At 35.0% G+C, this 23761-nt stretch overlaps 1 non-coding gene across 1 annotated transcript; it reads left to right on the forward strand.

Moving 5' to 3' along the window:
• Positions 1–20048: 20048 nt before the first annotated feature.
• Positions 20049–20155, forward strand: LOC128290049 (small nucleolar RNA R71). Its single transcript, XR_008279690.1, has one exon. It is a non-coding gene; the product is annotated as a small nucleolar RNA R71 (small nucleolar RNA).
• The last annotated feature ends 3606 nt before the right edge of the window (positions 20156–23761 follow it).

Raw genomic sequence — 23761 nt, forward strand, 5'->3', positions numbered from 1 at the left:
CATGCCATTACCAGTACTCAACATACTTTACCTCATTGAATTCAGGATCGGCCTGGGATGTTGATTCAACGGTCTAGCCTTAACTTAACCTGTGCACGAAAATAAACCGTACGTTGAGTATACATTCAGTGGTATTTCTATAATCTGAACACTTAAACAATTATAAAACATATTAATTTATATATATTGAACTATTCAAACTCAATGAGAATTCAAACATTCACTTTCCAACCAATGTTTTGGTCTACTTTAAATTTCAAATCATTTATTATTTTTCAATAGCAATTAATCAATCAGTAATGTTCATTAACACTCGAATAATTATTTATTCATAATGATTAGTTATTCGGTAACAATCAATTATTCAATAATAACCATTATTCAAGATTGATCAATTGATCGGTTATCGATAAATATCAATTATTGATAAATCGATATTCATAACTATTAAGTTATTCATGGCGATCATTCATTCGATGACGATCGATTATTCATAATGATCAATTATTGATAATATTCATTATTCAAGAATAGTCTAATATCGATAATATCAATTATCCGTATATCAATTATTCAAGAATAATCGGTTATTTTATACCTTTATTTACCCTATTAACATGACTCGGACTCGAGCGGATACACGGATCCAACCAACACACCATCGACACATAGTGCCTCATCGGCGAAGCCGAACGATAAAGATAACGATGGCGATGCAGTTGCAGAGTGCCTTATCGGAACAAATTGAAAAAGATAAGATATAAGATAACATTATTCAACACACAAAGTCTTTGAATCGATATGATATGATAACAATATTTGTAACACCCTGAATTTGGGCCTAGAAGTTTTGGGCCTTGAGCATGGAAGCGGTTGAAGGTAGCTTATTATATTTTGTTGTGCGTGTAAATTTCGTTAATGAAGGCTTGTTTTAGTGGTTAAGTGTGCTGAGAAGTGTTGGAGCTCTAGCAAAAATTTTGGTTTAAGGTGAATCAAACCCTGGGTGTAGTAGGTAGGCCTTAAGAATATTGTTGGAGAAATTGTGACACAAAAAGCCTTGTGGCTTAGTGGCAAGTAGCGTGTGGAGCATTTAAGGGGAGGCATGGGTTCGAATCCCATGGCAAGCAAAGAGCATTTATTTTGCTAACAGGGGGAGGCAAGAGTTGGTGTTGAATTTAAACTCTGATGATGGAGGGATCCTACATCGAGAAGCTAACATAAGAGTGGATGCGAAGTTGGCTTTAAATAGAGAGAACCATGAGGAGAGTAAAGGTACCTTTCTTGACTGATCCCTTTCGCTTTATGGCGTGCCCGGTTGGGGTGGACGTCGGCTAAGAGTGCTCGGAGCGTGGATTAACTCCAGTCTCCTATCAGGTGTGTATTTTCTCGCTACTCTCGCTGTAGGATGGCTACTTCGGGCTGCGATGGGCCGAAAGGGGTCATGTGGGCCTAATAGGCCTACGGGCCCAATTGGATAAGTTGTTTGACTATATAGTAAATATTAAACTAGGCTAGGTGAATCTCATATCTGTGGCTAGATTTGGGCTAAAAGGGCCACACGAGCGTGTGGGCCCATTTGGGCCGAGAATAGGCTTTAGGGCCATTTGTATTGTTATCCCTGTTTAGAATACTTTAGTTTATCAAATTATTGAAATACCCTCGACTTGTAAAATTACCAAAGTACCCCCAATTTATAAAATTACCCAAATATCCTCGATTTGTAAAATGACCAAAATACCCTTGGTTTACAAAATTACCAAAATACCCTCGATCAATAAAATTACCAAAATACCCCTGGTTTATAAAATTACCAAAATGCCCCTGATTTGTAAAATTAACAAAATACCCCTGATTTGTGAAATTACAGAAATACCCCTGTAGGGTAGAATTACCGAAATACCCCTGTAGGGTAGAATTACCAAAATATCCCTGTAGGGTAAAATTACCGAAATACCCTTGTGGGGTAAAATTACCATTTTGCCCCTAGGGTGTTAATTGAATGTTTTGCCCTTGTGGGCAAATGATTGACTTGGACTGTGTGGTTGACGGATTTGATTGTGAATATATGTTGGCGATATGAATGACTTGACTGTGATTGTTTGATTCAAATATGGGCATGATATTCTGATTCTGTATGTTGTATGCCATGACATTTATATCTGTTGCATGGGTTATGGGTTATATTGATGGAGAAAGTACTGAAAGTGGCTTGCCCACGTACTGGAGGCTTTGTCTCAACTTACTGATAACTAAGCAGCAATGCTGCAATTATGCAGTGTAGGGCTAGGTGGGTTGAGCTATTCCCCACGTGGAGTGTAGGGTTGGTACGGGGGTGTATACGGCTGGATTGGGTTGGGATTGCATTCATATTCTGATTTTGATTACATTACAAGATCTGATTCGATTACGATTACGTCACCTGATTCTAATTCTGATTCTGATTCTAGTTCTGATAATGTTTCTTATTCTGTAATGGGTTAAAGCCCATCTGGTACTGTCTGTTATAGTGGGCTAAGGCCCAATTGATCTTGGCTCGTAAGTAAGGCTAGGGCGGACTTTTAATTCTTTTATATGACCGATTGTTCCTTTTTATAGTAGGGGATTTCACACTGAGTTTTGTAAACTCACCCCGTTTATTAACCTTTCAGGTAATTTCCAGCCTTAGACGGATCGAAGCTGCGAGGGGCTCGGAGGAAGCCACACACACTGTTTATTTTCTAGTTTTGATTATTACTTTTAAATGTTTTATGTGGGTTGTAGTAAAGCCGTTGTAATTTTCTGGATTTCAAATTTGGAATTTTAGTTATTGTTCTTATAATTGCTAGTATTAGAACACGGTTTTCTAAAGCAACTATTATTGTCCAAAACATCACGTATCCGTAATTATTTTTAAATTAAGCTTCTGCAACTGCCAAAATTTTTACAAAGTTGTTAAGAATGTTATTCAGCTGAGGTTTTCTAACAAGGTTTAAAAAGGGTATAAGTTTTTAATTATTAAGAAGGGTTTTTAATGGAAACATGGTTTTCGAAAAACACTTCAATGTGACACGCCAGATTCGAGCCAAACTTCCAGGCTGGGTTTGGGATGTTACATTTAGTGGTATTGGAGCCAGGTTGCAATAACTCGGTTGTGGATTGGGTTTTCAAAGGTTGAATTTCAAAAAATTACTTTCAACCATGTGATCTGTTTGAAGTATTTCTCTTAAAAAGTGTGGCACACCGAGTCTCCGGCGCCGAATTCTTAAGTCTTCTGAATACTTTTGTCTGTTTAGAAATTGAAATACTGTGGATTCTTTAGATATTGGTCTGAATTTAAATTTGGTATTTATTTTATGTGGATGTGATGTTTGGATATAGAAATTGTATATATGTGTGATAAATATGTGTCTGCTTCAGTGAATAAGTGTTATATGTATGAGATGTTTCAAGTTCTAGTTGAAGTGTGATAGTGATAGTAAGATCAGAGTGAAGTGTGATAGTGATAGTAGGATCGAGTCTTGCTTGTAGCATAGTGGGTAGATGTTACATGACTACCTGTTAGATGGAAATTTCGGGACGAAATTTTTTTAAGGGAGGTAGAGTTGTAACACCCTGAATTTGGGCCTAGAAGTTTTGGGCCTTGAGCATGGGAGCGGTTGAAGGCAGCTTATAATATTTTGTTGTGTGTGTAAATTTCGTTAATGAAGGCTTGTTTTAGTGGTTAAGTGTCTTTGAGAAGTGTTGGAGAAGTCACGGTTCAAATCGGACTCTAGCAAAATTTTGGTTTAAGGTGAATCAAACCCTGGGTGTAGTAGGTAGGCCTTAAGAATATTGTTGGAGAAATTCTGACACAAAAAGCCTTGTGTGTAATATCCCGAATTAAGGCGTAATCGGAATAGTGGTTTCGTGACCACAAATCCAAGATAAAAATAATTATTTTAAAATTATTTTGAGGTTTATGATATGATTGAATGATTGTGTGAAAATTTCGTGATGAAATTCTATGCATAAAGTGCTCAAGTTAAGATTAGGGACTAAATCGAATAAGTTGCAAAACTTGCATTCTAGAAGTTTTTAGTATGAAATTGCTTTGAAATATTAATTAGGAGGACTTAAATGGTAATTTGACCAATTTTAAGTTCATGGAAAAAATTAGGACATGGAAGGAATTTTTGGAAAGTTTAGTAGTAAGGGCATTTTGGTCATTTGCATATTAAATGAAATAAAAATAGGAAAAATAACCCAAAATGATCATCTTCTCCATATTGTTCTGCCGATTTTTGCTCTCCTCCATAGCTGGGGTTTCTTCAACTTTCAAACTTCATAGTAAGTGATTTCAAGCCCTGTTTTTAATAATTTTTATGTTTTTGAAATCCCGGTAGCTCGATTTAGCTTATGTTAACAATAATTCAACCTATGGTTCATATTTGGAAAAATACCCATAGATGAAATTTGTGTATTTTGGTGTTTTATGACAGAATATGAGGTTTTAAATTTTGTTAGACAACTTGTGCTACTCGGTTTTGAGTGAAAACGAGTAAAAAGGCTTAATCGGTAAAAAAATATTTAGTAGTCATAAATACATGTTAGAGTGAGAATTTGATGTTGCCATAGAAGGGAAAAATGATCAGCATGTCATAAAACATAATAATAAAGGATGAAGTTTAATTCACGAGCCTAGGGGCAAAAGTGTAATTATGCAAAAGTTTAGGGGCAAAATGGTAATTTTGCCAAAGTTCATATAAGGACTGTTTTAATGAATGTATGTATTAAATAAGATTAATTTGGTATTATAGATCAAGAGAAACGAGATTCAAGTCGTGATCGAGGGAAAAACAAAGTTTACGAGGAATAGGCTCGATTGTTAAAAATTTTGTACCGGGGTAAGTTCATGTGTAAATAAGGTAGCATAATTGTTATTTTTAAGTTATTGATGTTAAATATATGATATGCTGATTTTTATTATGAAATATATGCTTTGTGGTTATTTTCAAATAAAATGCAAATTAAGTGTATTATTTGTTAAATATAAAGTGCTACCGAGTATTGGTTTCGGTATATTACGGAAGATAGCAAGGAGATGTGTTCGAGGAAAATCCCGTTTGAACCTTAGGAATAGATTAGGATACAAGTGACATGTTACTAGAATGGTTGAGCATCCGAACTCGTTGAGTTGAGTCCGAGTTCACTTATGGATGTGGAATGTCCGAACTCGTTGAGTTGAGTCCGAGTGCGTGAGATGTAACTAGGCATCTGAACTCGTTGAGTTGAGTCTGAGTTCACTTATGAATGCGAACGCCCGAGCTCATTGAGTTGAGTCCGAGTTCACTTATGGGCGGGTTACAGGGTAGCTTGGCTACAAATGTGGCACTTATGTGCAAATTATCCATGTATCCGAATTATATTCCGATGTGTTCAACGGGTAAAAATTTCTAGTGAAATGGAAGAATACTTAAGATGCAAGTGACGTTTTGGTAAGTGTTGTGAAATGGACACTTTGGACAGGTATGTACTTAACCCTCGGGTTGAAAATAGATACAACAATGATAAGGTGGTAAGATGATGAATGATGTTTAAAAATGTGATATATGTTTTGGTGATACCATGCTAAGGTTGTTTGGTATAATTGTATGGTTATGTTACTTGTTATTTGCATATGAACTTACTAAGCATTTATGCTTACTACCTCCTTTTCGTTCATTGTAGTTTTAACAAGCCGGCTTGAGAATTGGGATAGGTCGAAGACTCGTTCACACTATCCGAAGGTCTAAATTGGTAAAATGGCTTGTGTGTTTTGAATGTGGCATGTATGGCAAAATACTCACTTTGTGTAAATGATCTTATGATATGGCTATGGTTTGGAAAGAAAAGGGTTTGTAAATGATTAGCCATTGGAATGGCCAATCTAAGTCATATTTGATGTTATGTATGTTTAAAATGCTATTTAGTCCATGAAAATACTTAGTAAAGTGAAATCGCCATAAAAGCAGAATCGACAAAGACGATGATGTAAATTTGAAAAATCACTAAAATGGTATAAATGGAATTAAATGATGAGTAAGTTATGAAATTTAATCTTAATGAGTCTATTTTCATATGGATTGAACAAAACAGGTATATGAATTATATTTTATGAGATATTTGAATTTTTGTGAAACAGGACCAGTGTGATTTCTGGATCCCCTGTTCTAACTTTATAAATTCACCATAAATTGTAACAAAATAATTAAGTGGTGTATTTTATATTATTAGAATCCTTATTGAGTCTAGTTTCAGGAGAAACAAACGGCATAGTTATTGAAACTCTGTACAGGGAGATATATGAACTGTAATACACAAAGGTCAGAGCAGTCGAACCCTGAAACAGGGGAGACGTTAACTAATAAACTGTACTAATTGGCCTGACCAAAAATTCTAGCAAAAAATTAGTAGATAGATATATGAGTCTAGTTTAAGTAAAAATTTACAGAATTGGATTTCGAGTTTCGGAACTCGAGATATGAATTTTTAAGTAACTGTGATGCAGTTGGATAGCTTGTCCGAATTTGTTTAAGTGCTCAAATAAGTTTAGTAATGCCTCGTGCTCGACTCCGGCGACGGTCTCGGGCGTGGGGGTGTTACATTTGGTGGTATCAGAGTAGGTTTAGTCGGTTCTCAGACTAATGTGTTGTATGTACGGGTTTTGCTATACATGCCATATATATATATTGGGATAGTGTGACGACTTCTGACCTTTTAAATGTTTTTTTTTTTAGTAAATGGTCCCGATCCAACTGCGGCTGATCATGTAGAGAGTAATGCACCAGCTCCGACTGAAGGGGCAGTGCCAACTGAAAATCCACCTCCTACTATTGGTCAAGGAGGAGGAGAATGGGCTCGGGAAGCCTTTCTCCAAATGATGAATGCTTGGTATCTTGAGTTCGTTAAATGCGAACCCGAATGCACAACCTCCCCACCTCCCCGATTCCTCAACTTGCACCCCGATGCCTCGGGGTGTAGATCGATGAAATTTCATAGAACTCCAGTTGATAGAATCCATAAACAAGGGGAAGAATTGAGGCAAATATTGATGATGATCTTGAAAGCGAGTTTTGGCTCGAGAATTCTATTCGAGTATTTGATGAATTGTCTTGTACACGAGGAATGCTTGAAATGTGCTATATCATTGTTGAGGAATTGACTTATCATTGGTGGAAGACATTGACTTGATGAGTACCGAAAGAGAAAGTAACTTGGAGTTCTTTCAAGAAGAATTTGGAAGAAATACATCGATGAAAGATTTGTTGATCGAAGCGTAAAGAGTTTCTTGAATTAAAGCGGGGAACATGACGGTTATTGAATCTGAAAAGGAGTTCGTCGGTTGAGTAAGTATGCTAGAGAATACATTCCTCTGAGGCTAAAATGTGTAGGCGATTTGAAGACGGACTCAATGAAGACATCAAAGTATGTATTCTCACAGCAAGGCTGTACTTGTTGATCGAGCTTGCAAGGCTGAAGAACTACTTAAAGAGAAGAAAAATAGAAATTTGAGACTAGAAATTGGAAGAAAAGACCGACGAGTAGTTCATTCTCACAGCAAACTAGGAAATCTAGAAATATGTATTCTCGTCCTCAGATTTGGGCCGGGCAATCATATGGAAATTTTAAGAAGCAAAATGTGGGTCTTAAATCTCAGACTACTTACTGACTAGTGTAAGGAATTGAGATTTGTTAAGCACGAGTGCCGTGATGTGGTAGAAATCATTTTGGCCCATGTAGAGCAAATGAATGTTTTCGGTGTGGTTCTCCGGATCATTTTATTAGAGACTGCCCAGAGAGTGTTGAGAAAGAAAAATTTCTAAGTGTAAAAGCTAGTGGTGCAGACTCGAGAGGAAGATATTCGAGAAAAGCTGGAAATGAAGCAAGCAGCAAGAATGTAGCCAGAGATTCAGCAGCTAAATCTGAAGTAAGGGCTCCAGCTAGAACTTATGCCATAAAGGCACGTGAAGATGCTTCATCACCCGATTTGATTACTAGTATATTTTCTCTTTATGATGTTAATGTTAATGCTTTGATTGATCCCAGTTCTACTCATTCATATGTATGCATGAAACTGGTGTCTAGTATGAATATAACTGTTGAGGACACAGAATTTATGATTAAAGTGTCGAATCCACTAGGCAAATGTGTGATAGTTGATAAAGTATGCAAGAAATGCCCTTTAATGATTCGGGGTCATTACTTTCTGGCTGATTTGATGTTGTTGCTGTTTGATGAATTTGATATTATTTTGGGTATGGATTGGTTGACGTTGCATGATGCTATTGTAAATTGCAAAGAAAAGGTTATAGAATTAAAGTGTGAAAGTGGTAAAATTCTGCGGGTTGAATCAGAAAAGTCAGAGGCATTATCTAGTGTAATTTCTTCGATGTCGGCTCAGAGATATTTGAGGAAGAGTTATGAAGCTTATTTGGCGTATGTAATTAATACAAAAGAAGTTGAAAAGAAAGTTGAATCAGTGCCGGTTGTGTGTGAATTTGTGGATGTAGTTCCAGAAGTATTGCCTGGTTTGCCTCCAGTTAGGGAAGTAGAATTTGGTATTGATTTGATACCGGGAATAGCTCCGATCTCGATTGCTCCATATAGAATGGCACCAGCAGAGTTGAAAGAATTAAAGTCGCAGTTGCAAGAGTTGACTGATAAAGATTTTGTGAGACCAAGTTTTTCAGCTTGGGGTGCTCCCGTGTTATTTGTGAAAAAGAAGGATGGTTCTATGAGATTGTGTGTTGACTATCGGCAATTAAATAGGGTGACAATCAAGAACAAGTATCCGTTGCCAAGAATTGATGATTTATTTGATCAGCTAAAAGGAGCGACATGGTTTTCAAAGGTTGACTTGAGATCTGGATACTATCAGCTGCGAGTAAAAGAGTCGGATGTGCCTAAAACTGCTTTTAGAACAAGGTACGGTCATTATGAATTTTTAGTTATGCCATTCGGGTTGACAAACGCTCTGCTTGTGTTTATGGATTTGATGAATCGCATATTTCGCCATACTTGGACAAATTTGTTGTGGTGTTTATTGATGATATTTTAATTTATTCAAAAGATGAGACGAGCATCTTTGAGCACTTGAAGATAGTTTTGCAAACTTTGAGAGATAAGCGGTTGTATGCTAAGTTCAGTAAAAGTGAATTTTGGCTTCGAGAAGTTGGATTTTTGGGTCACATTGTTTCAGGTGATGGTATACGGGTTGATCCTAGTAAAATTTCAGCCATTGTTGATTGGAAACCACCGAAAAATGTAACAAAGTTAGAAGTTTCTTGGGGTTAGCTGGGTATTATCGGCGGTTTGTAAATGGATTTTCTATAATTGCTGCTCCTATGACTAGACTACTCCAAAAGAATGTTAAATTTGAATGGACGAAAGAATGTCAACAGAGTTTTGAAGAATTGAAAAGTTATTAATCGAGGCACCGGTGTTAGTACAACCCGAATCGGGTAAAGAATTTGTGGTGTATAGTGATGCTTCTCTAAATGGTTAGGGTGTGTACTCATGCAAGAAGGAAAAGTGGTGGCTTATGCTTGAGGCGTTAAAACCTCATGATAGGAATTATCCTACTCACGATTTGGAATTGGTTGCGGTGGTGTTTGCTTTGAAGATTTGGCGACATTATTTGTATGGTGAAAAGTGCTGGGTATATCTGACCACAAAGTCTTAAGTACTTGATGTCACAAAAGACTTGAATTTGAGACAACGAAGATGGTTGGAGTTGTTGAAAGATTACGAGCTTATTATTGACTACCATCCGGAAAAGCGAATGTGGTTCTGATGCTTTAAGCGAGAAAGTTGTTATTTGTTTTGAGAGCTATGAATACTCGATTAAAGATATCGGTGATGGTTCGATTCTAACAGAGATAAGATCAAGACCGATGTTTTTACAATAGATTTCTGAAGCTCAGAAAAATGATAAAGATTTGCTAGCCAAGAGAAAACAATGTGAAGCTGATACGGGATCAGATTTCAGAATCGGTTCTGATGGTTGTTTGATGTTTAAAAATCGGATTTGTGTACCGAAAAATGATGAGTTGATTCAAAAGATTTTGCATGAAGCACATAATAGTTGTTTGGTAGTTCACCCGGGCAGTACGAAAATGTATAATGACTTGAAGAAAATGTACTGGTGGAGTGGAATGAAAATAGATATTTTCGAGTTTGTATCAAAATGCTTAATTTGTCAACAAGTGAAAGCTGAACACCAAGTACCTTCGGGATTACTCCAGCCTATCATGGTTCCTGAATGGAAATGGGATCGGATTACTATGGATTTTCTATCAAGGTTGCCGTTAACTCCGGGGAAGAAAAATGCCATCTGGGTAATAGTTGACAGATGGACTAAATCGGCTCATTTTATTCCGGTACGTACAGATTATTCTCTTAATAAGTTGGCTGAATTGTATATCAGTGAGATTGTTAGACTTTATGGAATACCTTTGTCAATCATTTCGGATAGAGATCTGAGATTTACTTTACGGTTTTGGCAAAGGTTGCAAGAGGCATTAGGTACAAAGTTAAATTTCAGACTTGCCTTTCATCCACAAACCGATGGACAATCGAGAGAGTAATTGATTCTTGAAGACATGCTCGGATGTTGCGCATTGGAATTTCAAGGTAGTTGGGAAAGGTACTTACCGTTGGTAGAATTTGCTTATAATAATAGTTATCGACGAGTTTGAAGATGGCACCTTATGAAGCATTGTATGGTCGTAAATGTCGGCGCCATTGTATTGGGTGAACTCGGGAAAATCAGATTTATGGAGTTGATCTAATAAAAGAAACCAAGAAAAGGTGAAAGTGATTCGAGATTGTTTGAAAGTCGCTTGAGATAGATGAAATCTTATGCGGATTTGAAACAAAGGGAAATCAAGTTTCAAGTTGGTGATAAGGTATTTTTGAAAGTGTCTCCATGGAAGAAAGTTCTTAGATTTGGACGGAAAGGCAAGTTAAGTCCGCGTTTTATTGGACCATATGAAATAATTGAAAAAGTTGGACCAGTAGCTTATCGGTTAGCATTACCACCTGAATTGAAAAAGATGCATGATGTGTTCCACGTATCTATGTTACGTCGGTATCGTTCGGATCCTTCACATATAATTTCACCGACAGAAATTGAGCTACAACCGAATATGACTTACGAAGAAGAACCGATTAAGATTTTAGCTCGAGAGGTTAAGCAACTAAGAAATAAAAGTGTCGCTCTTGTGAAAGTATTGTGGCAAAAGCACGGGGTAGAAGAGACTACATGGGAACCTGAGGAAGCTATGAGAAACCAATACCCATACTTTCTGGGTAAGATTTTCGAGGGCGAAAATCCTTAAAGGGGAGAGTTGTAATATCCCGAATTAAGGCCTAATCGGAATAGTGGTTTCGTGACCACAAACCCAAGATAAAAATAATTATTTTAAAATTATTTTGAGGTTTATGATATGATTGCATGATTGTGTAAAAATTTCGTTATGAAATTCTATGCATAAAGTGCTCAAGTTGAGATTAGGGACTAAATCGAATAAGTTGCAAAACTTGCATTCTAGAAGTTTTTAGTATGAAATTGCTTTGAAATATTAATTAGGAGGTCTTAAATGGTAATTTGACCAATTTTAAGTTCATGGACAAAATTAGGACATGGAAGGAATTTTTAGAAAGTTTAGTAGTAAGGGCATTTTGGTCATTTGGATATTAAATGAAATAAAAATAGGAAAAATAACCCAAAATGATCATCTTCTCCATATTGTTCTGCTGATTTTTGCTCTCCTCCATAGCTGGGGTTTCTTCAACTTTCAAACTTCATAGTAAGTGATTTCAAGCCCCGTTTTTAATAATTTTTATGTTTTTGAAATCCCGGTAGCTCGATTTAACTTATGTTAACAATAATTCAACCTATGGTTCATATTTGGAAAACTACCCATAGGTGAAATTTGTGTATTTTGGTGTTTTATGATAGAATATGAGGTTTTAAATTTTGTTAGACAACTTGTGCTACTCGGTTTTGAGTGAAAACGAGTAAAAAGGCTTAATCGGTAAAAAAATATTTAGTAGTCATAAATACATGTTAGAGTGAGAATTTGATGTTACCATAGAAGGGAAAAATGATCAGCATGTCATAAAACATAATAATAAGGGATGAAGTTTAATTCCCGAGCCTAGGGGTAAAAGTGTAATTATGCAAAAGTTTAGGGGCAAAATGGTAATTTTGCCAAAGTTCGTATTAAGGACTGTTTTAATGAATGTATGTATTAAATAAGATTAATTTGGTATTATAGATCAAGAGAAACGAGATTCAAGTCGTGATCGAGGAAAAACAAAGTTCTGAGGAATAGGCTCGATTATTAAAAATTTTGTACCGCGGTAAGTTCATGTGTAAATAAGGTAGCATAATTGTTATTTTAAGTTATTGATGTTAAATATATGATATGCTGATTTTATCATGAAATATATGCTTTGTGGTTATTTTGAATAAAATGCAAATTAAGTGTATTATTTGTTAAATATAAAGTGCTACTAGAGTATTGGTTTCGGTATATTACGGAAGATGGCAAGGAGATGTGTTCGAGGAAAATCCCGTTTGAACCTTAGGAATAGATTAGGATACAAGTGACATGTTACTAGAATGGTTGAGCATCCGAACTCGTTGAGTTGAGTCCAAGTTCACTTATGGATGTGGAATGTCCGAACTCGTTGAGTTGAGTCCGAGTTCGTGAGATGTAACTAGGCATCCGAACTCGTTGAGTTGAGTCCGAGTTCACTTATGGATCTGACGCCGAGCTCGTTGAGTTGAGTCCGAGTTCACTTATGGGCGGGTTCTGGGGTAGCTTGGCTACAAATGTGGCAGTTATGTGCAAATTATCCATGTATCCGAATTATATTCCGATGTGTTCAACGGGTAAAAATTTCTAGTGAAATGGAAGAATACTTAAGATGCAAGTGACGTTTTGGTAAGTGTTGTGAAATGGACACTTTGGACAGGTATGTACTTAACCCTCGGGTTGAAAATAGATACAACAACGATAAGGTGGTAAGATGATGAATGATGTTTAAAAATGTGATATATGTTTTGGTGATACCATGCTAAGGTTGTTTGGTATAATTGTATGGTTATGTTACTTGTTATTTGCATATGAACTTACTAAGCATTTATGCTTACTCCCTCCTTTTCGTTCATTGTATTTTTAACAAGCCGGCTTGAGAATTGGGATAGGTCGAAGACTCGTTCACACTATCCGAAGGTTTAAATTGGTAAAATGGCTTGTGTGTTTTGAATGTGGCATGTATGGCAAAATACTCACTTTGTGTAAATGATCTTATGATATGACTATGGTTTGGAAAGAAAAGGGTTTGTAAATAATTAGCCATTGGAATGGCCAATCTAAGTCATATTTGATGTTATGTATGTTTAAAATGCTATTTAGTCCATGAAAATACTTAGTAAAGTGAAATCGCCATAAAAGAATCGACAGAGAGCAGTGATGTAAATTTGAAAAATCACTAAAAATGGTAGAAATGGAATTAAATGATGAGTAAGTTATGAAATTTAATCTTAATGAGTCTATTTTCATATGTATTGAACAAAACAGGTATATGAATTATATTTTATGAGATATTTGAATTTTTGTGAAACAGGGCCAGAGTGATTTCTGGATCCCCTGTTCTGAATTTATAAATTCACCATAAATTGTACCAAAATAATTAGGTGATTTATTTTATATTATTAGAATCCTTATTGAGTCTAGTTTCAGGAGAAACAAACGGCATAGTTATTGAAACTCTGTACAGGGAGATATATGAATTGTAATACACAGAGGTCAGAGCAGTCGAACCCTGAAAAAGGGGAGACTTTAAGTAATAAACTGTACTAATTTACCTGACCAAAAATTCTAGAAAAAAAATTAGTAGATAGATATATGAGTCTAGTTTAAGTAAAAATTTACGGAATTGGATTTCGAGTTTCGGAACTTGAGATATGAATTTTTAAGTAACTATGATGCAGTTGGACAGCTTGTCCGAATTTGTTTAAGTGCTCAAATAAGTTTAGTAATGCCTCGTGCTCGACTCCGGCGACGGTCTCGGGCGTGGGGGTGTTACATTGTGGCTTAGTGGCAAGTAGTGTGTGGAGCATTTAAGGGGAGGCATGGGTTCGAATCCCATGGCAAGCAAAGAGCATTTATTTTGCTAACAGTGGCAAGAGTTGGTGTTGAATTTAAACTCGATGATGGAGGGATCCCACATCGAGAAGCTAACATAAGAGTGGATGCGAAGTTGGCTTTAAATAGAGAGAACCATGAGGAGAGTAAAGGTACCTTTCTTGGTGATCCTTTCGCTTTATGGCATGCTCGTTTGGGGTGGGCGTCGGCTAAGAGTGCTCGGGCGTGGATTAACTCCATCTCCTATCGGTGTGTATTTTCTCGCTACTTTAGGCAGAGGATGGCTACTTGAGTGCGATGGTAGAAAGGGTCATGTGGGCCCAATGGGCCTCACGGCCCAATTGGATAAATTGTTTGATTGTGTAGTAAATATTAGACTAGGCTAGGTGAATCTCATATCTGTGGCTAGATTTGGGCTAAAAGGGCCACACGGCGTGTGGGCCCATTTAAGTAGAGAATAGGCTTTAGGCCCATTCGTATTGTTATCCCCGTTTAGAATACTTTAGTTTACCAAATTATTGAAATACCCTCGACTTGTAAAATTACCAAAGTACCCCCAATTTATAAAATTACCCAAATATCCTCGATTTGTAAAATTACCAAAATACCCTTGGTTTACAAAATTACCAAAATACCCTCGATCAATAAAATTACCAAAATACCCCTGGTTTGTAAAATTACCAAAATACCCTTGATTTGTGAAATTATCAAAATACCCCTGATTTGTGAAATTATCGAAATACCCTTGTAGAGTAGAATTACCGAAATACCCCTGTAGGGTAGAATTACCGAAATACCCCTGTAGGGTAGAATTACTGAAATACCCTTGTAAGGTAGAAATACTGAAATACCCCTGTAGGGTAGAATTACTGAGATACCTTTTGTGGGGTAGAAATACTGAAATACCCCTGTAGGGTAGAATTACCGAGATACCCTTGTAGGGTAAAATTACCATTTTGCCCCTAGGGTGTTAATTGAATGTTTTGCCCTTGTGGGCAAATGATTGACTTGGACTGTGTGGTTGACGGATTTGATTGTGAATATATGTTGGTGATATGAATGACTTGGTGTGATTGTTTGATTCAAATATGGGCATGATATTCGATTACGTATGTTGTATGCCATGACATTTATATCAGTTGCATGGGTTATGGGTTATATTGATGGAGGAAGTACTGAAAGTGGTTTGCCCACATCTTGGAGGCTTTGCCTCAACTTCTCGATAACTGACGACAATCTTTTAACTGTGGAGTCTAGGGTTTGGGTGGGTTGAGCTATTCCTCACATGGAGTGTAGGGTTGGTGCGGGGTGTATACTAATTTGGATTGGGTTGGGATTGCATTCACATTCGATTTTGATTACATTACACGATCTCGATTCGATTTTGATTCGATTACATCACTGATTTTGATTATGATTCGATTTTGATTCTAGTCGATAATGTTTCTTATTCGTAATGGGTTAAAGCCCATCTGTCTTGTCTGTTATAGTGGGCTAAGGCCCAATTGATCTTGGCCTTAAGTAAGTGTGGGGCGGACTTTTAATTCTTTTATATGACTGATTGCTCCTTTTTATAGTAGGGATTTCACTGAGTTTTGTAAACTCACCCCGTTTATTAACCTTCGGTAATTTCCAACCTTAGACGGATCGGAGCTGCGAGGGGCTCGGAGGAAGCCACACACACTGTTTATTTTATAGTTTTGATTATTACTTTTAAATGTTTTATGTGGGTTGTAGTAAAGCCGTTGTAATTTTCTGGATTTCAAATTTGGAATTTTATTTATTGTTCTTATAATTGCTAGTATTAGAACATGGTTTTCTAAAGCAACTATTGTTGTCCAAAACATCACATATCCATAATTATTTTTAAATTAAGCTTCTGCAACTGCCAAAATTTTTACAAAGTTGTTAAGAATGTTATTCAACTGAGGTTTTCTAACAAGGTTTAAAAAGGGTATAAATTTTTAATTATTAAGAAGGGTTTTTAATGGAAACATGGTTTTCAAAAAACACTTCAATGTGACACACCAGATTCGAGCCAAACTTCCAGGCCGAGTTTGGTGTGTTACAATATTCGACACACACAGTGCCGAATCAATAATAGTAGCAGTAACAATATTCAACACACAAAGTGCGAATCACATGTGATGGCAGTAACAATATTATTCACACAAAGTGCGGAATCGATGCTTGATGGCGATGGCAGTATGATAACTAGCACATAAGTGCCTAAAATACGGCACATAAAGTGCCCGATCGATAAAGCCGATAAATCCCGTACTCTTCTAATCCTATGGCATGCCAATTATATCCGACTAGCCCGACAAGTTAATAGGAAATTTAATTCTTATTCCAATTTTACTTAATATTCATATTTACCCCTACTAACAAGACTCGGACTTTGGCGGATATACAGATTCCAACCAAACACACCAGTATAGCACTCAGTGCCTGAACACTTCCAAATCCTATGGCATGCCAACTATATCCGACTTAGTCCGACTAGTTAATAGGGTATTCAAATCATTTTTCTATTTCAAATTCGATTTCAATTCAATCACAATTTCTCATATTTCAATATCCAACCAATACACATTTCAATTAATCATAATTCCATTCAATTCAATTCAATTCAATTCAAATTCACCTTTCCACTTTCTAATCAGTATACAATTCAATACCAATATATATTTAAGATATTCACATATAATCATACTTCGGTTCAATTCCAACCACTTTTCAATCAATACACAATTCACATATTTACACATATTCATATTTTATTTTTTTATTCAATTCATATTTTTTATTTATTTATTGTCCAATCAAATATAAAATCACTAATTTCTTTTCAATCAATATACATTTCAAATAATCACATTCAATTCAATTTGGTTCAATCCCATATCATCCAATCAAAGCCATTCCAATATTAACTTCTCATGTATTTTATTTGTTTCACTTTTCCAATCAATTTACATTTTAATTTCAATTTCAATTTCCATTCAATAACAATTCACATATATTCATAAATCAATTCAATATAATCAATATTCAATCCAATTCATATAATCATCTCAAAACACCTACTACATATATATATATATATATTAAATAATAAATCCAACAATTTAAGTATTAGGTTCAGATTATAAAAATACAAACCATAATTTTCGAGCTAACTCCGTTGACTTTGTCTTGTCCTTTCTTACCTGAGATTTCCGGTACCACATTAACTACGAAATTAATTCAATTCATAATCATTAATACATTACTAATTTATATCTTAAGTTACAGAATTCTAAATTAAGATCTGCTAATTTTTCCTGAAACCAGACTCACAAATCTTCTTATCATAAAATTTTCAGAATTTTTCGTTTAGCCGTTAAATACAATTTATTCTTTAAATTCACCCTATTCTGCTGTCACGCAGTTTGACCCTTCTTCACTAAAATTAATTATCTCACAAGATGAACTCAGATAATATTCCTGTTGATTTCTCCTAAAAATAGACTCATTAGGGAGTCTAAACATATAACTTTAAGCCTCTAATTATTTTTTTTCAATTGTTGGTGATTTCCAAAGTCAGAACAGGGGAACTCAAATTCATTCTGACATTGTCTAACAAAACTCATTATATGTCATAATTTACAATTCAATTTCTTACACCGTTTCTTCTATAAGAAATTAGACTCAATAATCTTTGATTCAATATTTTATTCATCCTATAATTCAATTTATAAAATTTTTGGTGATTTTTCAAACTTAAACTACTCGCTCTTGTCCCAAACAGGTCATAATACAAAATGTTGATTTTCTACTTTAATTTCAATTTAATCCTAACTAAATTCACTTACTTTTCTATCTTAATTCATACTTTATTTCTACTCAATTTTTAACCAAACTTAGACATAATTATATATTTTTCATCATAAAACCATTATTTCAAAATTCTTTCAATTTAGTCCTTAAAGCATAAAACTTATGAATCACTTTACAATTCAATCCTTATTTCATTTCTAACTTGAATTTCTATCAATTTAGCCCTTAATTCATCTTTTTGTTCAACTTAATCAACACATAAAAATTCATTAACTTCCTAACTTTTGATATAATTCATGTAGTACTCTTCTCTAAAATTCCATAAACATCAAAATTGCAAGAAAATGGATCGAATTGACTTACCTAGTAAAGCTTAAGGCTTCAAAAATCCCAATTTTCCTTTTATTTTTCTTTCCTTCCTTTCTTTCCCCTGTTTCGTCTCCTTCTCTGTTTCTTTTCTTTCTCTCTTTTCTTTTATTTTACTTTATATATATATATATATATATATATATATAATAACAATAATAATGACTTTATTAAATATCTACTTAATATCAAATATTTATTTTACACTTGGGCACACATATATTATTACATTTGTATTTCATCCTCACCATACACTTGTCATTTTACATTTATTTATCATATAAATATATTATAATATAATTATTTATTTAATAAATATCTTTCACTAAATAATAAATATCCATTTAATATCAAATACATATATTACAAATGTATGTATTTTTATTAATACATTTGTACCAAATCATTACCAAACACTTGTCTTTATTTAATCTATTCATCATATAATATCAATTTAATAATAATAAATACATTAATTATTTACTTAAATAATAAGTAAATACATACATGTATTACAAATATATGTATAATACTTATTACACATGTATTTTATTTTTGCCATACACTTGGCACTCCTTTGGCTTATTTACTTATTTAGTCCTTTCGATTTCTTTATCCTATAATTAAACTTTCACACTTCATTCAATTTAATCCTTTTCTCTAATTATCCTTTATTTAAGCTGATTTGCTTCATTAAACTTTAATTAACCACTCTCTTAACTTTGTAAATATTTTTAATGAATATTTAAAAATCTATTTTTCAGAAACGGAGACCCGAAAATGCACTTTTTCGATAACTGTAAAAATTCAGGTCATTACATTATTTTGAAGAATGGCCGAGCAAACTGCGTTTAGCTCTATATGCGAAGCCTCGTCCAATTTCCGCTTATTTGCTAACAGCTCTTTTAAAAATTTCATTGCGTTTGGCATCTGCGATAGAGCTTCAATAAACGGTAAGTTAATATGTAATTTTTTTAAGAGTTTAAGGAATTTACCAAATTGTTCATCTGAGCGGTCTTTCCTTGTCGTGTTAGGGTATGGCACACGAGGTTTATATTCGACATTTACTGATTTGTTTGTATTTTGATCTACTTCACCTTGACCTTTGCTTACCACGGTTTCTTGCCTCTGTTCTGGTTCAGGCTCAACAACTCCTTCATCATCTTGAATATTAATTGTGTTGAGTTGTTCTCTTGGGTTAGGTTCGGTATTACTTGGCAAACTCCCTTGTGGTAGTTGGAATATTAGTTTGGAAAGCTAGCCAATCTGAGTTTCGAGCCCTTGGATCGACGCTTGTTGATTTTTAAGTGCTATATCGGTGTTCTAAAAACGGGTTTCTGACACTCATATAAACTTTGAGAGCATCTCTTCAAGTTTTGGCTTCTTTTCCTATTGGTAGGGTGGTTGCTGGTAGCTCGGAAGATGTTGTGGTCTTTGATTTCCTTGGCCGCCCCACGATAAATTGGAGTGGTTCCTCCAACCTGCATTATAAGTGTTACTATATGGATTGTTTTGAGGTCGAGGATTATTACCCATGTAGTTTATTTGCTCGTTATCCATGTTGTGGCCATAAGGTTGGTATTCCGAATGGCTTGTTCCACCGCTACTTGCTTCGCACTGCATTACTGGGTGAACCTGTGAAGAACTAAGAAAACCATCAATCTTTTAATTCAAGAGTTCTAAATCCATCTACACAAAAGTGCTAACCCATGGTGAATGCACCTTCTCAGTAAGTCCTTGTATCTCTCCCATGCATCGTAGAGGGTTTCTAAATCCATCTGCACAAAAGACGAGATACCATTACGTAATTTAGCCGTTTTAGCCGGCGAAAAATATTTTAGTAGAAATTTTTTGGTCATTTGTTCCGAAGTAGTAATTGACCCTCATGGTAACGAGTTCAACCACTGTTTAGCTTTGTTCCTCAATGAAAAGGGAAACAACCGAAGACGTATGGCATCATAAAAAATGCCATTAATTTTAAATGTATCGCATAGTTCTAAGAAGTTGGCTAAATGGGCGTTGGGATCCTCATCCTACAAACCATCAAACTGAACAAATTGTTGTATCATTTGAATAGTGTTAGGTTTTAATTCAAAAGTATTTGCAGCTACAGTAGGTCTAACTATGCTTGATTCAGTCCTTGTTAAAGAAGGTTTAGCATAATCATACATAGTGCGTGGAGTAGGATTATGATTAATCGCAATTGCAGGAGGTAGCTGATTGCCTTGGTTTTCAGCCATCTCTTCGGTTGGGGGTTGAGTATTGCTTTCTTGCTCGTTCTCCGTATATCTTAAGTTGCGCCTTTTTTCTCTTTGATTTCTACGAGCTGTACGATCGATTTCTTCGTCAAAAAGTAATGGTTCTGACGGGCTTCTTCTAGTCATAAACTATAAAAACCTACCAAGAAAAAGAAACAGTAAGTTAATAAATAATAATAATAATAAAATTAAATTAAATTGCAAGAAAAATAAATGGCTAAAGTAATAAAAATTGAGCATTCCTAATATCTTAGTTCCCCGGCAATGGCGCCAAAAACTTGATCGCTTGATTTTGTGATAGGTTTTAAATATTTATGATTAATCGTTCTTGAACTAACTATTATTGTGATGTAGGCAAGTGTACCTATCGAACAGTAGTATAGTTTTAGCAAGACCTGATTGTCGAGCCCAAAGGAACTAAAAGTACTAGTAATGACTGTCTTTTTATTATCTAGCCTAATAATAAAGAGGTTTTGTTTTAATTAACTAATTATCTAAACTAATAACTCACAAAGAAAAGAATTAGGGAATTGCTTTTGGGGAAAATCGATTGACTTAAGACAATACCTAAGGAAAAATCCACCTAGACTTTACTTGTTATTCTGGCTCCGAATCAGACGATTTATTCATTCAACTTGTTCCGTAGAGATCCCTAAGTTATATTATCCCTATTCAAGACTAATAATGTCTAATCCCTAGATTGAATAATTGAGACTTTTCTCTAATTAACACTCTAGGGTTGCATTAACTCGATCTATAGATCCCCCTATTAGGTTTCACCTTAATCTGGCAAAATCTTGTCACCCTATGTCTAGGCGCACAATCAACTTCGCTTAATTATGACAAATATACTCTTAAACAGGGTCTATTCCTCTTCTGAGTAAGAGCTTATCTTGAATCAGTATCCTGGGATATCAAAACAAGAATTAAGAACACATAATTAAGAACAAGTTAAATATTTATCATATGATTCAGAAAATAATAACAAGATTCGTCTTAGGTTTCATTCCCCTTAGGTATTTAGGGGTTTTAATTTATATCTAAATAAGAAAACATCTCAGAAGAATAAAGAATACAAAACATAAAGAAAACCCAAAACTCCTGAAGGGAAATTGAGGAGAGATCTTCAGCCTTGATGATGAATCTGGCTTCTGAGATGGATCAATCGGCTTCCTTGGAGTAATTCCTTACTCCCTATTCTCCGTCTCTCTTTTCTTCCTTCTCTAGGGTGTATTTTTAGGCTTTGGAATGCCTAAAAGCCCTCAAAATTAGCCTTTTCCGAATTGGACTCAACTTGGGCTCGACAGGACACGCCTGGTAGCTGCCTGTGTCGATTACTTGAGCCGTGTTCGAGCACGCTTAAATTGACACGACCGTGTGGTCTACCCGTGTGAGGAGGTCCAGGTCTGTTGATTTCATACTTTGGCTCATTTTCTCCGTTTTTGGCCCGTTTCTCGTTCCTTTCGCTCTCCTATGCTCTCCTAAGTATAAAACATGAAATGAAAGCATTATGAGCATCAAATTCACCAATTCTAAGGGGAAATCATCCATAAAATGCATTAAACATGGGGTAAAAATATGTATAATTTATGGTTTATCAAATACCCCCACACTTAAGCATTTGCTTGTCCTCAAGTAAAATTCTCAACTCATAATCAAAATAAATTCTTCTCAACTTATAATTTCTATCGATAATATCTCACATTAATCCATAAGTAATCATGCATTGAGAATTCAGCTAAAAGAACATAAAAGTTCCAAACATTCCAAGTTGAGCATTTTATTCTTGCAAACAGAGGTGCCTCCCCTCATCTAAGTAATTACCTTTGATTCAAAATATCACAGAGTTTTACATCCTCACTAAAGCTTCACTCAAATCACTCGAGGTTTTAAGGAAAATAAATGAAGCACTCAATAGTCAATAATGAAAAGTTATTACCATAAGCTTGCATGAAAATCAAATCTCCACCACTATAATTTAAGATGATACATCAATCAAAAGGTCTTTAGAGGGTTGTAATGAGGTTTGGTTAGGGGGTGTGGTCACAAGCTAAAAGAAAGGGTTAGAATCGAGGTTGAATTGAAAAATTGTCTAACTAGAAAAAGAGTTAAACTTCACTTACTTACAACAGAGCTTCTTCTCAGAATATGGAATTACTAATAAATATACATAGTTTTTTTTTATTTTTTTAAGAACAAGTTAAATAACATAGACTAACTATTAAGAACAAAACATAGCTAAGCAATCCATTCAACTTAAATCTCGACAAAAATAGGGATTAATTTAGGGGATTTCAACAATAATAGGTTAAGGATTAATATTAAGGGTAATACAAAGAATGGTTTGTTAGGCTCAAGGGGGTTTACTAGGGGTTAATCATGGAGGTCGGCTTTTCATGGCATAAGTGGGTTAATCCTAAGTGCCTTAATCATTTTGACATATCAAATCAAATGGTGTGGTCTGTACATACATAATCAAGCAAGTTCTAGAATAACAGTTTAATACTGACGCACTCAAAGCGATAATAAAAGTGAGCATGAAAAAATTAATAGATGCTCAAAAGGCTGAAAAATCTCACAAAAATTATGGCTTTTTGATGTTAAAAACTTGTGAATTCCAATTCAAAGTAATACCTAAATTTGGGGAAACATCCTAAGATTTTGAATTCTTAAAAATCAACTCATCATGCTTGATTCTCTAATGTCTTAAAGTTTAAACAATCAATGCATAATTGCCTATGTTTTAATTCAAGATATATCAATCAAAATCATAAATTAATTAAAATTTATCCTAAATATGATATGAAAGTTTTTCAAGAGAACAAGGCAATCATTCAGGGATTTTTCTGATAATGAAATAAATACCCCCCACACTTAAGATGTACATTGCCCTCAATGTACAGAGATAGACATTAAAGTAAAAAAAAAGATAGGGGGAGAAGTGAAACTTCCTGTATGATGAATTCCTCGAATTGGAGTTTTGGAGAGTAATTGGTTCGAGAATATAGGAGGATACGCCGACGGTTGTAGAGGTTCATTAATCCATAAGTCTTGCGCCACAAGAATATTATATCTAGTGGTAGCTATGGTCGTGGTCGAGCAGGACATGAAAGTCGTGGAGAACCTTTCCCGGTGGAGTTGTAGTTCCTATGTGATGAT

The sequence above is a fragment of the Gossypium arboreum genome, chromosome 2, assembly GCF_025698485.1.
Source record: "Gossypium arboreum isolate Shixiya-1 chromosome 2, ASM2569848v2, whole genome shotgun sequence".
Classification (NCBI taxonomy): Eukaryota; Viridiplantae; Streptophyta; class Magnoliopsida; order Malvales; family Malvaceae; genus Gossypium; species Gossypium arboreum.